Below are 20343 nucleotides of genomic sequence, written 5' to 3' on the forward strand. Positions count from 1 at the left end.
ACTTATGATGTCACAATACCCCCTTAGGGAGATCACAGACAAGGGTCTGTCACCTGGGTGACCAGTGCAGAGTTATGATGTCACACTGCCCCCTTAGGCAGATAACAGACAAGCGTCAGTCTGGTGGGTGACCAGTGCAGAGTTATGATGTCACAATGCCCCCTTAGACAGATCAAAGACAAGGGCCTGTCACCTGGGTGACCAGTGCTGAGTTGTGAAGTCACAATGCCCTCTTAGGCAGACCACAGAAAAGGGCCTGTCACGTGGGTGCCCAGTGCAAAGATATGATGTCACAATGTCCCCTTTGGCAGATCAAAGACAAGGGCCTGTCACCTGGGTGCCCAGTGCAGAGTTATGATGTCACAATGCCCCCTTAGGCAGATCACAGACAATGGCCTATCACCTTGATGACCAGTGCAGAGTTATGATGTCACAATGCCCCATTAGGTAGATCACAGAAAACGTCCTGTCATCTGGGTTACCAGTGTACAGTTATGATGTCACAATGCCCCCTTAGGCAGATCACAGACTAGGTCCTGTCACCTGGGTGATCAGTGCAGAGTTATGATGTCACAATGCCCAATTTGGCAGATCAAAGACAAGGTTCTGTCACCTGGGTACCCAGTGTAGAGTTATGATATCAGAATGCACCCCTAGGCATATAAAAGACAAGAGCCTGTCACCTGTGGGAGAAGTGCAAAGTTATGATATCACAATGCCCCCTTAGGCAAATCACAGACAAACGTCTGTCACCTGGGTGTCCAGTGCAGAGTTATGATGTCACAATGCCCCCTTAGGCAGATCACAGACAAGGTCCTGTCACCTGGGTGACCAGTGTAGAGTTATGATGCCACAACGCCCCCTTAGGCAGATCACAGACAAGGGCCTGTCACCTGGGTGATCAGTGCAGAGTTATGATGTCACAATGCCCCCTTAGGCAGATCACAGACAAGGGCCTGTCACCTGGGTTACCAGTGCAGAGTTATGACGTCAGAATGCAACCATAGGCATATAAAAGACAAGAGCCTGTCACTTGTGGGACCAGTGCAGAGTTATGAAGTCACAATGCCCACTTAGGCAGATCAGAGACAAGGGTCTGTCACCTAGGTGACCAGTGCAGGGTTATGATGTCACAATGACCCCTTAGGCAGATCACAGACAGGGTTATGACACCTGGGTGACCAGTGCAGAGTTATGGTGTCACAATGCCCACTTAGGCAGATGACAGACAAGTTCTGTCACCTGCGTGACCAGTGCAGAGTTATGAAGTCACAGTGCCCCCTTAGCAGATCACAGAAAAGGGTCGTCACCTTGGTGACCAGTGCAGTGTTATGATGTCTCAATGCCCCTTCGGCAGATCACAGACAACGCCCTGTCCCCTGGGTGACCTGTGGGGAGTTATGATGCCACAATGCCCCCTTAGGCAGATATCAGACAAGTGTCTGTCCGCTGGGTGACCCGCGGAGTGTTATGATGCCACAATGTCCCATTAGGCAGATCACAGACAAGGGTCTGTCACCATGGTGAGCAGTGAAGAGTTATGATGTCACAATGCCCCCTGAGGCACATCAGAGACAAGGGTCTGTCACCTGGCTTATCAGTGCAGATTTATGATGTCACAATGCTCCCTTACAGAGATCACAGACAAGGGCCTGTCAACTGGGAGACCATTGCAGAGTTATCATGTCACAATGCCCCCTTAGGAAGATCACAGACAAAGGTCTTTCACCTGGGTGACAAGTGCACAGTTATGATGTCACAATGTCCCCTTAGGCAAATCACAGACAAGGGTCTGTCACCAGGGTGACCAGTGCAGACTTATGATGTCACAATACCCCCTTAGGGAAATCACAGACAAAGGTCTGTCACCTGTGTGACCAGTGCAGAGTTATGATGTCACAATGCCCCCTTAGGCAGATAACAGACAAGGGTCTGTCACATGGGCGACCAGTGCAGGGTTATGATGTCACAATGACCCCTTAGGCAGATCACAGACAGGGTTATGACACCGGGGGGCCAGTGCAGAGTTATGATGTCACAATGCCCACTTAGGCAGATGAGAGACAAGGGTCTGTCACCTGTGTGAGCAGTGCAGAGTTATGAAGTCACAGTGCCCCCTTAGGCAGATCACAGAAAAGGGTCTGTCACCTTGGTGACCAGTGCAGAGTTATGGTGTCTCAATGCCCCCTTCGGCAGATCACAGACAACACCCTGTCCCCTGGGTGACCCGTGGGGAGTTATGGTGTCATAATGCCCCCTTAGGCAGATATCAGACAAGTGTCTGTCCCCTGGGTGACCCGCGGAGAGTTATGATGTCACAATGTCCCATTAGGCAGATCACAGATAAGGGTCTGTCACCAGGGTGAGCAGTGCAGAGTTATGATGTCACAATGCCCCCTGAGGCAGATCGGAGACAAGGGTCTGTCACCTGGGTTATCAGGGCAGATTTATGATGTCACAATGCTCCCTTACAGAGATCACAGACAAGGGTCTGTCACCTGGGTGACCAGTACAGAGTTATGATGTCACAATGCCCACTTTGGCAGATTACAGACAAAGGCCTGTCACCTGGGTGCCCAGTGCAGAGTTATGAAGTCACAAAACCCCCTTAGGCAGATGACAGAGAAGGGCCTGTCACCTGGGTGCCCAGTGCAGAGATATGATGTCACAATGCCCCCATAGGCAGATCAAAGACAAGGGCCTGTCACCTGGGTGCCCAGCGCAGAGTTGCGATGTCACAATGCCCCCTCAGGCAGATCACTGACAAGGGCTTGTCACCTGGTTGCCCAGTGCACAGTTATGATGCCACAATGCCCCCTCAGGCAGGTCACAGAAAAGGGCCTGTCACCTGGGTGAGCAGTGCAGAATTATGATGTCACAATGTCCCCATAGGCAGATCACAGACAACGGTCTCTCACCTTGGTGACCAGTGCAGAGTTATGATGTCACAATGTCCCCTTAGGCAGATCGCATTCAAGGTTCTGTCACCTGGGTGACCAGTGCCGGGTTATGATGTCACAATGCCCACTTAGGCAGATGACAGACAAGGGTCTGTCACCTGTGTGACCAGTGCAGAGTTATGAAGTCACAGTGGCCCCTTAGGCAGATCAAAGAAAAGGGTCTGCCACCTTGGTGACCAGTGCAGAGTTATGATGTCTCAATGCCGCCTTCGGCAGATCACACAAAAGGCCCTGTCCCCTGGGTGACCCGTGGTGAGTTATGGTGTCATAATGCCCCCGTTGTCAGATATCAGACAAGTGTCTGTCCCCTGGGTGACCCGCGGAGTGTTATGATGTCACAATGTCCTATTAGGCAGATCACAGACAAGGGTCTGTCACCAGGGTGAGCAGTGCAGAGTTATGATGTCACAATGCCCCCTGAGGCAGATCAGAGACAAGGGTCTGTCACCTGGGTTATCAGTGCAGATTTATGATGTCACAATTCTCCCTTACAGAGATCACAGACAAGGGTCTGTCGCCTGGGTGACCAGTGCAGAGTTATGATGTCACAATGCACCCTTAGGCAGATAACAGACAAGGGTCTGTCACCTGGGTGGCCAGTGCAGAGTTATGACGTCATAATGCTCCCATAGGCAGATCAAAGACAACAGCCTGTCACCTGTGTGACCAGTGCTGAGTTATGATGTCACAATGCCCCCTTAGGCAGATCACAGACAACAGCCTGTCACCTGTGTGACCAGTGCAGAGTTATGATATCACAATGCCCCCTTAGGCAGATCACATACAAGGGTCTGTCACTTCGGTGCCAATTGCAGAGTTATGATGTCACAGTGCACCCTTAGGCAGATCACAGACAAGGGTTTCTCACCTTCTTTACCAGTGCAGTGTTATGAGGTCACAATGCCCCCTTAGGCAGATCACAGACAAGGGTCTGTCACCTGAGTGCCCAGTGCAGAGTTATGATGTCACAGTTCCCACTTAGGCAGATCTCAGACCAGGGCCTGTCACCTGGGTGCCCAGTGCAGAGATGTGATGTCACAATGAACCCTTGGGCAGATCACAGACAAGGGCGTGACACCTGGGTGCCCACTGCAGAGTTACGATGTCACAATGCCCCCTTAGACAGACCACAGACAAGGGCCTGTCAACTGGGAGACCAGTGCAGAGTTATCATGTCACAATGCCCCCTTAGGAAGATCACAGACAAGGGTCTTTCACCTGGGTGACCAGTGCAGATTTGTGATGTCACAACGTCCACTTAGGCAAATCACAGACAAGGGTCTGTCACCAGGGTGACCAGTGCAGAATTATGATGTAACAATGCCCCCTTAGGCAGATCACAGACAAGGGTCTGTCCCCTGGGTTACCAGTGCAGACTTATGATGTCACAATACCCCCTTAGGGAGATCACAGACAAGGGTCTGTCACCTGGGTGACCAGTGCAGAGTTATGATGTCACACTGCCCCCTTAGGCAGATAACAGACAAGCGTCAGTCTGGTGGGTGACCAGTGCAGAGTTATGATGTCACAATGCCCCCTTAGACAGATCAAAGACAAGGGCCTGTCACCTGGGTGACCAGTGCTGAGTTGTGAAGTCACAATGCCCTCTTAGGCAGGCCACAGAAAAGGGCCTGTCACGTGGGTGCCCAGTGCAAAGATATGATGTCACAATGTCCCCTTTGGCAGATCAAAGACAAGGGCCTGTCACCTGGGTGCCCAGTGCAGAGTTATGATGTCGCAATGCCCCCTTAGGCAGATCACAGACAATGGCCTATCACCTTGATGACCAGTGCAGAGTTATGATGTCACAATGCCCCATTAGGTAGATCACAGAAAACGTCCTGTCATCTGGGTGACCAGTGTACAGTTATGATGTCACAATGCCCCCTTAGGCAGATCACAGACTAGGTCCTGTCACCTGGGTGATCAGTGCAGAGTTATGATGTCACAATGCCCACTTTGGCAGATCAAAGACAAGGTTCTGTCACCTGGGTACCCAGTGTAGAGTTATGATATCAGAATGCACCCCTAGGCATATAAAAGACAAGAGCCTGTCACCTGTGCGAGAAGTGCAAAGTTATGATATCACAATGCCCCCTTAGGCAGATCACAGACAAACGTCTGTCACCTGGGTGTCCAGTGCAGAGTTATGATGTCACAATGCCCCCTTAGGCAGATCACAGACAAGGTCCTGTCACCTGGGTGACCAGTGTAGAGTTATGATGCCACAACGCCCCCTTAGGCAGATCACAGACAAGGGCCTGTCACCTGGGTGATCAGTGCAGAGTTATGATGTCACAATGCCCCCTTAGGCAGATCACAGACAAGGGCCTGTCACCTGGGTTACCAGTGCAGAGTTATGACGTCAGAAAGCAACCATAGGCATATAAAAGACAAGAGCCTGTCACTTGTGGGACCAGTGCAGAGTTATGAAGTCACAATGCCCACTTAGGCAGATCAGAGACAAGGGTCTGTCACCTAGGTGACCAGTGCAGGGTTATGATGTCACAATGACCCCTTAGGCAGATCACAGACAGGGTTATGACACCTGGGTGACCAGTGCAGAGTTATGGTGTCACAATGCCCACTTAGGCAGATGACAGACAAGTTCTGTCACCTGCGTGACCAGTGCAGAGTTATGAAGTCACAGTGCCCCCTTAGCAGATCACAGAAAAGGGTCGTCACCTTGGTGACCAGTGCAGTGTTATGATGTCTCAATGCCCCTTCGGCAGATCACAGACAACGCCCTGTCCCCTGGGTGACCTGTGGGGAGTTATGATGCCACAATGCCCCCTTAGGCAGATATCAGACAAGTGTCTGTCCGCTGGGTGACCCGCGGAGTGTTATGATGCCACAATGTCCCATTAGGCAGATCACAGACAAGGGTCTGTCACCATGGTGAGCAGTGAAGAGTTATGATGTCACAATGCCCCCTGAGGCACATCAGAGACAAGGGTCTGTCACCTGGCTTATCAGTGCAGATTTATGATGTCACAATGCTCCCTTACAGAGATCACAGACAAGGGCCTGTCAACTGGGAGACCATTGCAGAGTTATCATGTCACAATGCCCCCTTAGGAAGATCACAGACAAAGGTCTTTCACCTGGGTGACAAGTGCACAGTTATGATGTCACAATGTCCCCTTAGGCAAATCACAGACAAGGGTCTGTCACCAGGGTGACCAGTGCAGACTTATGATGTCACAATACCCCCTTAGGGAAATCACAGACAAAGGTCTGTCACCTGTGTGACCAGTGCAGAGTTATGATGTCACAATGCCCCCTTAGGCAGATAACAGACAAGGGTCTGTCACATGGGCGACCAGTGCAGGGTTATGATGTCACAATGACCCCTTAGGCAGATCACAGACAGGGTTATGACACCGGGGGGCCAGTGCAGAGTTATGATGTCACAATGCCCACTTAGGCAGATGAGAGACAAGGGTCTGTCACCTGTGTGAGCAGTGCAGAGTTATGAAGTCACAGTGCCCCCTTAGGCAGATCACAGAAAAGGGTCTGTCACCTTGGTGACCAGTGCAGAGTTATGGTGTCTCAATGCCCCCTTCGGCAGATCACAGACAACACCCTGTCCCCTGGGTGACCCGTGGGGAGTTATGGTGTCATAATGCCCCCTTAGGCAGATATCAGACAAGTGTCTGTCCCCTGGGTGACCCGCGGAGAGTTATGATGTCACAATGTCCCATTAGGCAGATCACAGATAAGGGTCTGTCACCAGGGTGAGCAGTGCAGAGTTATGATGTCACAATGCCCCCTGAGGCAGATCGGAGACAAGGGTCTGTCACCTGGGTTATCAGTGCAGATTTATGATGTCACAATGCTCCCTTACAGAGATCACAGACAAGGGTCTGTCACCTGGGTGACCAGTACAGAGTTATGATGTCACAATGCCCACTTTGGCAGATTACAGACAAAGGCCTGTCACCTGGGTGCCCAGTGCAGAGTTATGAAGTCACAAAACCCCCTTAGGCAGATGACAGAGAAGGGCCTGTCACCTGGGTGCCCAGTGCAGAGATATGATGTCACAATGCCCCCATAGGCAGATCAAAGACAAGGGCCTGTCACCTGGGTGCCCAGCGCAGAGTTGCGATGTCACAATGCCCCCTCAGGCAGATCACTGACAAGGGCTTGTCACCTGGTTGCCCAGTGCACAGTTATGATGCCACAATGCCCCCTCAGGCAGGTCACAGAAAAGGGCCTGTCACCTGGGTGAGCAGTGCAGAATTATGATGTCACAATGTCCCCATAGGCAGATCACAGACAACGGTCTCTCACCTTGGTGACCAGTGCAGAGTTATGATGTCACAATGTCCCCTTAGGCAGATCGCATTCAAGGTTCTGTCACCTGGGTGACCAGTGCCGGGTTATGATGTCACAATGCCCACTTAGGCAGATGACAGACAAGGGTCTGTCACCTGTGTGACCAGTGCAGAGTTATGAAGTCACAGTGGCCCCTTAGGCAGATCAAAGAAAAGGGTCTGCCACCTTGGTGACCAGTGCAGAGTTATGATGTCTCAATGCCGCCTTCGGCAGATCACACAAAAGGCCCTGTCCCCTGGGTGACCCGTGGTGAGTTATGGTGTCATAATGCCCCCGTTGTCAGATATCAGACAAGTGTCTGTCCCCTGGGTGACCCGCGGAGTGTTATGATGTCACAATGTCCTATTAGGCAGATCACAGACAAGGGTCTGTCACCAGGGTGAGCAGTGCAGAGTTATGATGTCACAATGCCCCCTGAGGCAGATCAGAGACAAGGGTCTGTCACCTGGGTTATCAGTGCAGATTTATGATGTCACAATTCTCCCTTACAGAGATCACAGACAAGGGTCTGTCGCCTGGGTGACCAGTGCAGAGTTCTGATGTCACAATGCACCCTTAGGCAGATAACAGACAAGGGTCTGTCACCTGGGTGGCCAGTGCAGAGTTATGACGTCATAATGCTCCCATAGGCAGATCAAAGACAACAGCCTGTCACCTGTGTGACCAGTGCTGAGTTATGATGTCACAATGCCCCCTTAGGCAGATCACAGACAACAGCCTGTCACCTGTGTGACCAGTGCAGAGTTATGATATCACAATGCCCCCTTAGGCAGATCACATACAAGGGTCTGTCACTTCGGTGCCAATTGCAGAGTTATGATGTCACAGTGCACCCTTAGGCAGATCACAGACAAGGGTTTCTCACCTTCTTTACCAGTGCAGTGTTATGAGGTCACAATGCCCCCTTAGGCAGATCACAGACAAGGGTCTGTCACCTGAGTGCCCAGTGCAGAGTTATGATGTCACAGTTCCCACTTAGGCAGATCTCAGACCAGGGCCTGTCACCTGGGTGCCCAGTGCAGAGATGTGATGTCACAATGAACCCTTGGGCAGATCACAGACAAGGGCGTGACACCTGGGTGCCCACTGCAGAGTTACGATGTCACAATGCCCCCTTAGACAGACCACAGACAAGGGCCTGTCAACTGGGAGACCAGTGCAGAGTTATCATGTCACAATGCCCCCTTAGGAAGATCACAGACAAGGGTCTTTCACCTGGGTGACCAGTGCAGATTTGTGATGTCACAACGTCCACTTAGGCAAATCACAGACAAGGGTCTGTCACCAGGGTGACCAGTGCAGAATTATGATGTAACAATGCCCCCTTAGGCAGATCACAGACAAGGGTCTGTCCCCTGGGTTACCAGTGCAGACTTATGATGTCACAATACCCCCTTAGGGAGATCACAGACAAGGGCCTGTCACCTGGGTGACCAGTGCAGAGTTATGATGTCACACTGCCCCCTTAGGCAGATAACAGACAAGCGTCAGTCTGGTGGGTGACCAGTGCAGAGTTATGATGTCACAATGCCCCCTTAGACAGATCAAAGACAAGGGCCTGTCACCTGGGTGACCAGTGCTGAGTTGTGAAGTCACAATGCCCTCTTAGGCAGGCCACAGAAAAGGGCCTGTCACGTGGGTGCCCAGTGCAAAGATATGATGTCACAATGTCCCCTTTGGCAGATCAAAGACAAGGGCCTGTCACCTGGGTGCCCAGTGCAGAGTTATGATGTCGCAATGCCCCCTTAGGCAGATCACAGACAATGGCCTATCACCTTGATGACCAGTGCAGAGTTATGATGTCACAATGCCCCATTAGGTAGATCACAGAAAACGTCCTGTCATCTGGGTGACCAGTGTACAGTTATGATGTCACAATGCCCCCTTAGGCAGATCACAGACTAGGTCCTGTCACCTGGGTGATCAGTGCAGAGTTATGATGTCACAATGCCCACTTTGGCAGATCAAAGACAAGGTTCTGTCACCTGGGTACCCAGTGTAGAGTTATGATATCAGAATGCACCCCTAGGCATATAAAAGACAAGAGCCTGTCACCTGTGCGAGAAGTGCAAAGTTATGATATCACAATGCCCCCTTAGGCAGATCACAGACAAACGTCTGTCACCTGGGTGTCCAGTGCAGAGTTATGATGTCACAATGCCCCCTTAGGCAGATCACAGACAAGGTCCTGTCACCTGGGTGACCAGTGTAGAGTTATGATGCCACAACGCCCCCTTAGGCAGATCACAGACAAGGGCCTGTCACCTGGGTGATCAGTGCAGAGTTATGATGTCACAATGCCCCCTTAGGCAGATCACAGACAAGGGCCTGTCACCTGGGTTACCAGTGCAGAGTTATGACGTCAGAAAGCAACCATAGGCATATAAAAGACAAGAGCCTGTCACTTGTGGGACCAGTGCAGAGTTATGAAGTCACAATGCCCACTTAGGCAGATCAGAGACAAGGGTCTGTCACCTAGGTGACCAGTGCAGGGTTATGATGTCACAATGACCCCTTAGGCAGATCACAGACAGGGTTATGACACCTGGGTGACCAGTGCAGAGTTATGGTGTCACAATGCCCACTTAGGCAGATGACAGACAAGTTCTGTCACCTGCGTGACCAGTGCAGAGTTATGAAGTCACAGTGCCCCCTTAGCAGATCACAGAAAAGGGTCGTCACCTTGGTGACCAGTGCAGTGTTATGATGTCTCAATGCCCCTTCGGCAGATCACAGACAACGCCCTGTCCCCTGGGTGACCTGTGGGGAGTTATGATGCCACAATGCCCCCTTAGGCAGATATCAGACAAGTGTCTGTCCGCTGGGTGACCCGCGGAGTGTTATGATGCCACAATGTCCCATTAGGCAGATCACAGACAAGGGTCTGTCACCATGGTGAGCAGTGAAGAGTTATGATGTCACAATGCCCCCTGAGGCACATCAGAGACAAGGGTCTGTCACCTGGCTTATCAGTGCAGATTTATGATGTCACAATGCTCCCTTACAGAGATCACAGACAAGGGCCTGTCAACTGGGAGACCATTGCAGAGTTATCATGTCACAATGCCCCCTTAGGAAGATCACAGACAAAGGTCTTTCACCTGGGTGACAAGTGCACAGTTATGATGTCACAATGTCCCCTTAGGCAAATCACAGACAAGGGTCTGTCACCAGGGTGACCAGTGCAGACTTATGATGTCACAATACCCCCTTAGGGAAATCACAGACAAAGGTCTGTCACCTGTGTGACCAGTGCAGAGTTATGATGTCACAATGCCCCCTTAGGCAGATAACAGACAAGGGTCTGTCACATGGGCGACCAGTGCAGGGTTATGATGTCACAATGACCCCTTAGGCAGATCACAGACAGGGTTATGACACCGGGGGGCCAGTGCAGAGTTATGATGTCACAATGCCCACTTAGGCAGATGAGAGACAAGGGTCTGTCACCTGTGTGAGCAGTGCAGAGTTATGAAGTCACAGTGCCCCCTTAGGCAGATCACAGAAAAGGGTCTGTCACCTTGGTGACCAGTGCAGAGTTATGGTGTCTCAATGCCCCCTTCGGCAGATCACAGACAACACCCTGTCCCCTGGGTGACCCGTGGGGAGTTATGGTGTCATAATGCCCCCTTAGGCAGATATCAGACAAGTGTCTGTCCCCTGGGTGACCCGCGGAGAGTTATGATGTCACAATGTCCCATTAGGCAGATCACAGATAAGGGTCTGTCACCAGGGTGAGCAGTGCAGAGTTATGATGTCACAATGCCCCCTGAGGCAGATCGGAGACAAGGGTCTGTCACCTGGGTTATCAGGGCAGATTTATGATGTCACAATGCTCCCTTACAGAGATCACAGACAAGGGTCTGTCACCTGGGTGACCAGTACAGAGTTATGATGTCACAATGCCCACTTTGGCAGATTACAGACAAAGGCCTGTCACCTGGGTGCCCAGTGCAGAGTTATGAAGTCACAAAACCCCCTTAGGCAGATGACAGAGAAGGGCCTGTCACCTGGGTGCCCAGTGCAGAGATATGATGTCACAATGCCCCCATAGGCAGATCAAAGACAAGGGCCTGTCACCTGGGTGCCCAGCGCAGAGTTGCGATGTCACAATGCCCCCTCAGGCAGATCACTGACAAGGGCTTGTCACCTGGTTGCCCAGTGCACAGTTATGATGCCACAATGCCCCCTCAGGCAGGTCACAGAAAAGGGCCTGTCACCTGGGTGAGCAGTGCAGAATTATGATGTCACAATGTCCCCATAGGCAGATCACAGACAACGGTCTCTCACCTTGGTGACCAGTGCAGAGTTATGATGTCACAATGTCCCCTTAGGCAGATCGCATTCAAGGTTCTGTCACCTGGGTGACCAGTGCCGGGTTATGATGTCACAATGCCCACTTAGGCAGATGACAGACAAGGGTCTGTCACCTGTGTGACCAGTGCAGAGTTATGAAGTCACAGTGGCCCCTTAGGCAGATCAAAGAAAAGGGTCTGCCACCTTGGTGACCAGTGCAGAGTTATGATGTCTCAATGCCGCCTTCGGCAGATCACACAAAAGGCCCTGTCCCCTGGGTGACCCGTGGTGAGTTATGGTGTCATAATGCCCCCGTTGTCAGATATCAGACAAGTGTCTGTCCCCTGGGTGACCCGCGGAGTGTTATGATGTCACAATGTCCTATTAGGCAGATCACAGACAAGGGTCTGTCACCAGGGTGAGCAGTGCAGAGTTATGATGTCACAATGCCCCCTGAGGCAGATCAGAGACAAGGGTCTGTCACCTGGGTTATCAGTGCAGATTTATGATGTCACAATTCTCCCTTACAGAGATCACAGACAAGGGTCTGTCGCCTGGGTGACCAGTGCAGAGTTATGATGTCACAATGCACCCTTAGGCAGATAACAGACAAGGGTCTGTCACCTGGGTGGCCAGTGCAGAGTTATGACGTCATAATGCTCCCATAGGCAGATCAAAGACAACAGCCTGTCACCTGTGTGACCAGTGCTGAGTTATGATGTCACAATGCCCCCTTAGGCAGATCACAGACAACAGCCTGTCACCTGTGTGACCAGTGCAGAGTTATGATATCACAATGCCCCCTTAGGCAGATCACATACAAGGGTCTGTCACTTCGGTGCCAATTGCAGAGTTATGATGTCACAGTGCACCCTTAGGCAGATCACAGACAAGGGTTTCTCACCTTCTTTACCAGTGCAGTGTTATGAGGTCACAATGCCCCCTTAGGCAGATCACAGACAAGGGTCTGTCACCTGAGTGCCCAGTGCAGAGTTATGATGTCACAGTTCCCACTTAGGCAGATCTCAGACCAGGGCCTGTCACCTGGGTGCCCAGTGCAGAGATGTGATGTCACAATGAACCCTTGGGCAGATCACAGACAAGGGCGTGACACCTGGGTGCCCACTGCAGAGTTACGATGTCACAATGCCCCCTTAGACAGACCACAGACAAGGGCCTGTCAACTGGGAGACCAGTGCAGAGTTATCATGTCACAATGCCCCCTTAGGAAGATCACAGACAAGGGTCTTTCACCTGGGTGACCAGTGCAGATTTGTGATGTCACAACGTCCACTTAGGCAAATCACAGACAAGGGTCTGTCACCAGGGTGACCAGTGCAGAATTATGATGTAACAATGCCCCCTTAGGCAGATCACAGACAAGGGTCTGTCCCCTGGGTTACCAGTGCAGACTTATGATGTCACAATACCCCCTTAGGGAGATCACAGACAAGGGCCTGTCACCTGGGTGACCAGTGCAGAGTTATGATGTCACACTGCCCCCTTAGGCAGATAACAGACAAGCGTCAGTCTGGTGGGTGACCAGTGCAGAGTTATGATGTCACAATGCCCCCTTAGACAGATCAAAGACAAGGGCCTGTCACCTGGGTGACCAGTGCTGAGTTGTGAAGTCACAATGCCCTCTTAGGCAGGCCACAGAAAAGGGCCTGTCACGTGGGTGCCCAGTGCAAAGATATGATGTCACAATGTCCCCTTTGGCAGATCAAAGACAAGGGCCTGTCACCTGGGTGCCCAGTGCAGAGTTATGATGTCGCAATGCCCCCTTAGGCAGATCACAGACAATGGCCTATCACCTTGATGACCAGTGCAGAGTTATGATGTCACAATGCCCCATTAGGTAGATCACAGAAAACGTCCTGTCATCTGGGTGACCAGTGTACAGTTATGATGTCACAATGCCCCCTTAGGCAGATCACAGACTAGGTCCTGTCACCTGGGTGATCAGTGCAGAGTTATGATGTCACAATGCCCACTTTGGCAGATCAAAGACAAGGTTCTGTCACCTGGGTACCCAGTGTAGAGTTATGATATCAGAATGCACCCCTAGGCATATAAAAGACAAGAGCCTGTCACCTGTGCGAGAAGTGCAAAGTTATGATATCACAATGCCCCCTTAGGCAGATCACAGACAAACGTCTGTCACCTGGGTGTCCAGTGCAGAGTTATGATGTCACAATGCCCCCTTAGGCAGATCACAGACAAGGTCCTGTCACCTGGGTGACCAGTGTAGAGTTATGATGCCACAACGCCCCCTTAGGCAGATCACAGACAAGGGCCTGTCACCTGGGTGATCAGTGCAGAGTTATGATGTCACAATGCCCCCTTAGGCAGATCACAGACAAGGGCCTGTCACCTGGGTTACCAGTGCAGAGTTATGACGTCAGAAAGCAACCATAGGCATATAAAAGACAAGAGCCTGTCACTTGTGGGACCAGTGCAGAGTTATGAAGTCACAATGCCCACTTAGGCAGATCAGAGACAAGGGTCTGTCACCTAGGTGACCAGTGCAGGGTTATGATGTCACAATGACCCCTTAGGCAGATCACAGACAGGGTTATGACACCTGGGTGACCAGTGCAGAGTTATGGTGTCACAATGCCCACTTAGGCAGATGACAGACAAGTTCTGTCACCTGCGTGACCAGTGCAGAGTTATGAAGTCACAGTGCCCCCTTAGCAGATCACAGAAAAGGGTCGTCACCTTGGTGACCAGTGCAGTGTTATGATGTCTCAATGCCCCTTCGGCAGATCACAGACAACGCCCTGTCCCCTGGGTGACCTGTGGGGAGTTATGATGCCACAATGCCCCCTTAGGCAGATATCAGACAAGTGTCTGTCCGCTGGGTGACCCGCGGAGTGTTATGATGCCACAATGTCCCATTAGGCAGATCACAGACAAGGGTCTGTCACCATGGTGAGCAGTGAAGAGTTATGATGTCACAATGCCCCCTGAGGCACATCAGAGACAAGGGTCTGTCACCTGGCTTATCAGTGCAGATTTATGATGTCACAATGCTCCCTTACAGAGATCACAGACAAGGGCCTGTCAACTGGGAGACCATTGCAGAGTTATCATGTCACAATGCCCCCTTAGGAAGATCACAGACAAAGGTCTTTCACCTGGGTGACAAGTGCACAGTTATGATGTCACAATGTCCCCTTAGGCAAATCACAGACAAGGGTCTGTCACCAGGGTGACCAGTGCAGACTTATGATGTCACAATACCCCCTTAGGGAAATCACAGACAAAGGTCTGTCACCTGTGTGACCAGTGCAGAGTTATGATGTCACAATGCCCCCTTAGGCAGATAACAGACAAGGGTCTGTCACATGGGCGACCAGTGCAGGGTTATGATGTCACAATGACCCCTTAGGCAGATCACAGACAGGGTTATGACACCGGGGGGCCAGTGCAGAGTTATGATGTCACAATGCCCACTTAGGCAGATGAGAGACAAGGGTCTGTCACCTGTGTGAGCAGTGCAGAGTTATGAAGTCACAGTGCCCCCTTAGGCAGATCACAGAAAAGGGTCTGTCACCTTGGTGACCAGTGCAGAGTTATGGTGTCTCAATGCCCCCTTCGGCAGATCACAGACAACACCCTGTCCCCTGGGTGACCCGTGGGGAGTTATGGTGTCATAATGCCCCCTTAGGCAGATATCAGACAAGTGTCTGTCCCCTGGGTGACCCGCGGAGAGTTATGATGTCACAATGTCCCATTAGGCAGATCACAGATAAGGGTCTGTCACCAGGGTGAGCAGTGCAGAGTTATGATGTCACAATGCCCCCTGAGGCAGATCGGAGACAAGGGTCTGTCACCTGGGTTATCAGGGCAGATTTATGATGTCACAATGCTCCCTTACAGAGATCACAGACAAGGGTCTGTCACCTGGGTGACCAGTACAGAGTTATGATGTCACAATGCCCACTTTGGCAGATTACAGACAAAGGCCTGTCACCTGGGTGCCCAGTGCAGAGTTATGAAGTCACAAAACCCCCTTAGGCAGATGACAGAGAAGGGCCTGTCACCTGGGTGCCCAGTGCAGAGATATGATGTCACAATGCCCCCATAGGCAGATCAAAGACAAGGGCCTGTCACCTGGGTGCCCAGCGCAGAGTTGCGATGTCACAATGCCCCCTCAGGCAGATCACTGACAAGGGCTTGTCACCTGGTTGCCCAGTGCACAGTTATGATGCCACAATGCCCCCTCAGGCAGGTCACAGAAAAGGGCCTGTCACCTGGGTGAGCAGTGCAGAATTATGATGTCACAATGTCCCCATAGGCAGATCACAGACAACGGTCTCTCACCTTGGTGACCAGTGCAGAGTTATGATGTCACAATGTCCCCTTAGGCAGATCGCATTCAAGGTTCTGTCACCTGGGTGACCAGTGCCGGGTTATGATGTCACAATGCCCACTTAGGCAGATGACAGACAAGGGTCTGTCACCTGTGTGACCAGTGCAGAGTTATGAAGTCACAGTGGCCCCTTAGGCAGATCAAAGAAAAGGGTCTGCCACCTTGGTGACCAGTGCAGAGTTATGATGTCTCAATGCCGCCTTCGGCAGATCACACAAAAGGCCCTGTCCCCTGGGTGACCCGTGGTGAGTTATGGTGTCATAATGCCCCCGTTGTCAGATATCAGACAAGTGTCTGTCCCCTGGGTGACCCGCGGAGTGTTATGATGTCACAATGTCCTATTAGGCAGATCACAGACAAGGGTCTGTCACCAGGGTGAGCAGTGCAGAGTTATGATGTCACAATGCCCCCTGAGGCAGATCAGAGACAAGGGTCTGTCACCTGGGTTATCAGTGCAGATTTATGATGTCACAATTCTCCCTTACAGAGATCACAGACAAGGGTCTGTCGCCTGGGTGACCAGTGCAGAGTTATGATGTCACAATGCACCCTTAGGCAGATAACAGACAAGGGTCTGTCACCTGGGTGGCCAGTGCAGAGTTATGACGTCATAATGCTCCCATAGGCAGATCAAAGACAACAGCCTGTCACCTGTGTGACCAGTGCTGAGTTATGATGTCACAATGCCCCCTTAGGCAGATCACAGACAACAGCCTGTCACCTGTGTGACCAGTGCAGAGTTATGATATCACAATGCCCCCTTAGGCAGATCACATACAAGGGTCTGTCACTTCGGTGCCAATTGCAGAGTTATGATGTCACAGTGCACCCTTAGGCAGATCACAGACAAGGGTTTCTCACCTTCTTTACCAGTGCAGTGTTATGAGGTCACAATGCCCCCTTAGGCAGATCACAGACAAGGGTCTGTCACCTGAGTGCCCAGTGCAGAGTTATGATGTCACAGTTCCCACTTAGGCAGATCTCAGACCAGGGCCTGTCACCTGGGTGCCCAGTGCAGAGATGTGATGTCACAATGAACCCTTGGGCAGATCACAGACAAGGGCGTGACACCTGGGTGCCCACTGCAGAGTTACGATGTCACAATGCCCCCTTAGACAGACCACAGACAAGGGCCTGTCAACTGGGAGACCAGTGCAGAGTTATCATGTCACAATGCCCCCTTAGGAAGATCACAGACAAGGGTCTTTCACCTGGGTGACCAGTGCAGATTTGTGATGTCACAACGTCCACTTAGGCAAATCACAGACAAGGGTCTGTCACCAGGGTGACCAGTGCAGAATTATGATGTAACAATGCCCCCTTAGGCAGATCACAGACAAGGGTCTGTCCCCTGGGTTACCAGTGCAGACTTATGATGTCACAATACCCCCTTAGGGAGATCACAGACAAGGGCCTGTCACCTGGGTGACCAGTGCAGAGTTATGATGTCACACTGCCCCCTTAGGCAGATAACAGACAAGCGTCAGTCTGGTGGGTGACCAGTGCAGAGTTATGATGTCACAATGCCCCCTTAGACAGATCAAAGACAAGGGCCTGTCACCTGGGTGACCAGTGCTGAGTTGTGAAGTCACAATGCCCTCTTAGGCAGGCCACAGAAAAGGGCCTGTCACGTGGGTGCCCAGTGCAAAGATATGATGTCACAATGTCCCCTTTGGCAGATCAAAGACAAGGGCCTGTCACCTGGGTGCCCAGTGCAGAGTTATGATGTCGCAATGCCCCCTTAGGCAGATCACAGACAATGGCCTATCACCTTGATGACCAGTGCAGAGTTATGATGTCACAATGCCCCATTAGGTAGATCACAGAAAACGTCCTGTCATCTGGGTGACCAGTGTACAGTTATGATGTCACAATGCCCCCTTAGGCAGATCACAGACTAGGTCCTGTCACCTGGGTGATCAGTGCAGAGTTATGATGTCACAATGCCCACTTTGGCAGATCAAAGACAAGGTTCTGTCACCTGGGTACCCAGTGTAGAGTTATGATATCAGAATGCACCCCTAGGCATATAAAAGACAAGAGCCTGTCACCTGTGCGAGAAGTGCAAAGTTATGATATCACAATGCCCCCTTAGGCAGATCACAGACAAACGTCTGTCACCTGGGTGTCCAGTGCAGAGTTATGATGTCACAATGCCCCCTTAGGCAGATCACAGACAAGGTCCTGTCACCTGGGTGACCAGTGTAGAGTTATGATGCCACAACGCCCCCTTAGGCAGATCACAGACAAGGGCCTGTCACCTGGGTGATCAGTGCAGAGTTATGATGTCACAATGCCCCCTTAGGCAGATCACAGACAAGGGCCTGTCACCTGGGTTACCAGTGCAGAGTTATGACGTCAGAAAGCAACCATAGGCATATAAAAGACAAGAGCCTGTCACTTGTGGGACCAGTGCAGAGTTATGAAGTCACAATGCCCACTTAGGCAGATCAGAGACAAGGGTCTGTCACCTAGGTGACCAGTGCAGGGTTATGATGTCACAATGACCCCTTAGGCAGATCACAGACAGGGTTATGACACCTGGGTGACCAGTGCAGAGTTATGGTGTCACAATGCCCACTTAGGCAGATGACAGACAAGTTCTGTCACCTGCGTGACCAGTGCAGAGTTATGAAGTCACAGTGCCCCCTTAGCAGATCACAGAAAAGGGTCGTCACCTTGGTGACCAGTGCAGTGTTATGATGTCTCAATGCCCCTTCGGCAGATCACAGACAACGCCCTGTCCCCTGGGTGACCTGTGGGGAGTTATGATGCCACAATGCCCCCTTAGGCAGATATCAGACAAGTGTCTGTCCGCTGGGTGACCCGCGGAGTGTTATGATGCCACAATGTCCCATTAGGCAGATCACAGACAAGGGTCTGTCACCATGGTGAGCAGTGAAGAGTTATGATGTCACAATGCCCCCTGAGGCACATCAGAGACAAGGGTCTGTCACCTGGCTTATCAGTGCAGATTTATGATGTCACAATGCTCCCTTACAGAGATCACAGACAAGGGCCTGTCAACTGGGAGACCATTGCAGAGTTATCATGTCACAATGCCCCCTTAGGAAGATCACAGACAAAGGTCTTTCACCTGGGTGACAAGTGCACAGTTATGATGTCACAATGTCCCCTTAGGCAAATCACAGACAAGGGTCTGTCACCAGGGTGACCAGTGCAGACTTATGATGTCACAATACCCCCTTAGGGAAATCACAGACAAAGGTCTGTCACCTGTGTGACCAGTGCAGAGTTATGATGTCACAATGCCCCCTTAGGCAGATAACAGACAAGGGTCTGTCACATGGGCGACCAGTGCAGGGTTATGATGTCACAATGACCCCTTAGGCAGATCACAGACAGGGTTATGACACCGGGGGGCCAGTGCAGAGTTATGATGTCACAATGCCCACTTAGGCAGATGAGAGACAAGGGTCTGTCACCTGTGTGAGCAGTGCAGAGTTATGAAGTCACAGTGCCCCCTTAGGCAGATCACAGAAAAGGGTCTGTCACCTTGGTGACCAGTGCAGAGTTATGGTGTCTCAATGCCCCCTTCGGCAGATCACAGACAACACCCTGTCCCCTGGGTGACCCGTGGGGAGTTATGGTGTCATAATGCCCCCTTAGGCAGATATCAGACAAGTGTCTGTCCCCTGGGTGACCCGCGGAGAGTTATGATGTCACAATGTCCCATTAGGCAGATCACAGATAAGGGTCTGTCACCAGGGTGAGCAGTGCAGAGTTATGATGTCACAATGCCCCCTGAGGCAGATCGGAGACAAGGGTCTGTCACCTGGGTTATCAGGGCAGATTTATGATGTCACAATGCTCCCTTACAGAGATCACAGACAAGGGTCTGTCACCTGGGTGACCAGTACAGAGTTATGACGTCACAATGCCCACTTTGGCAGATTACAGACAAAGGTCTGTCACCTGGGTGCCCAGTGCAGAGTTATGAAGTCACAAAACCCCCTTAGGCAGATGACAGAGAAGGGCCTGTCACCTGGGTGCCCAGTGCAGAGATATGATGTCACAATGCCCCCATAGGCAGATCAAAGACAAGGGCCTGTCACCTGGGTGCCCAGCGCAGAGTTGCGATGTCACAATGCCCCCTCAGGCAGATCACTGACAAGGGCTTGTCACCTGGTTGCCCAGTGCACAGTTATGATGCCACAATGCCCCCTCAGGCAGGTCACAGAAAAGGGCCTGTCACCTGGGTGAGCAGTGCAGAATTATGATGTCACAATGTCCCCATAGGCAGATCACAGACAACGGTCTCTCACCTTGGTGACCAGTGCAGAGTTATGATGTCACAATGCCCACTTAGGCAGATGACAGACAAGGGTCTGTCACCTGTGTGACCAGTGC

This window comes from Gorilla gorilla, chromosome 16, assembly GCF_029281585.2.
Source record: "Gorilla gorilla gorilla isolate KB3781 chromosome 16, NHGRI_mGorGor1-v2.1_pri, whole genome shotgun sequence".
Taxonomy (NCBI): Eukaryota; Metazoa; Chordata; class Mammalia; order Primates; family Hominidae; genus Gorilla; species Gorilla gorilla.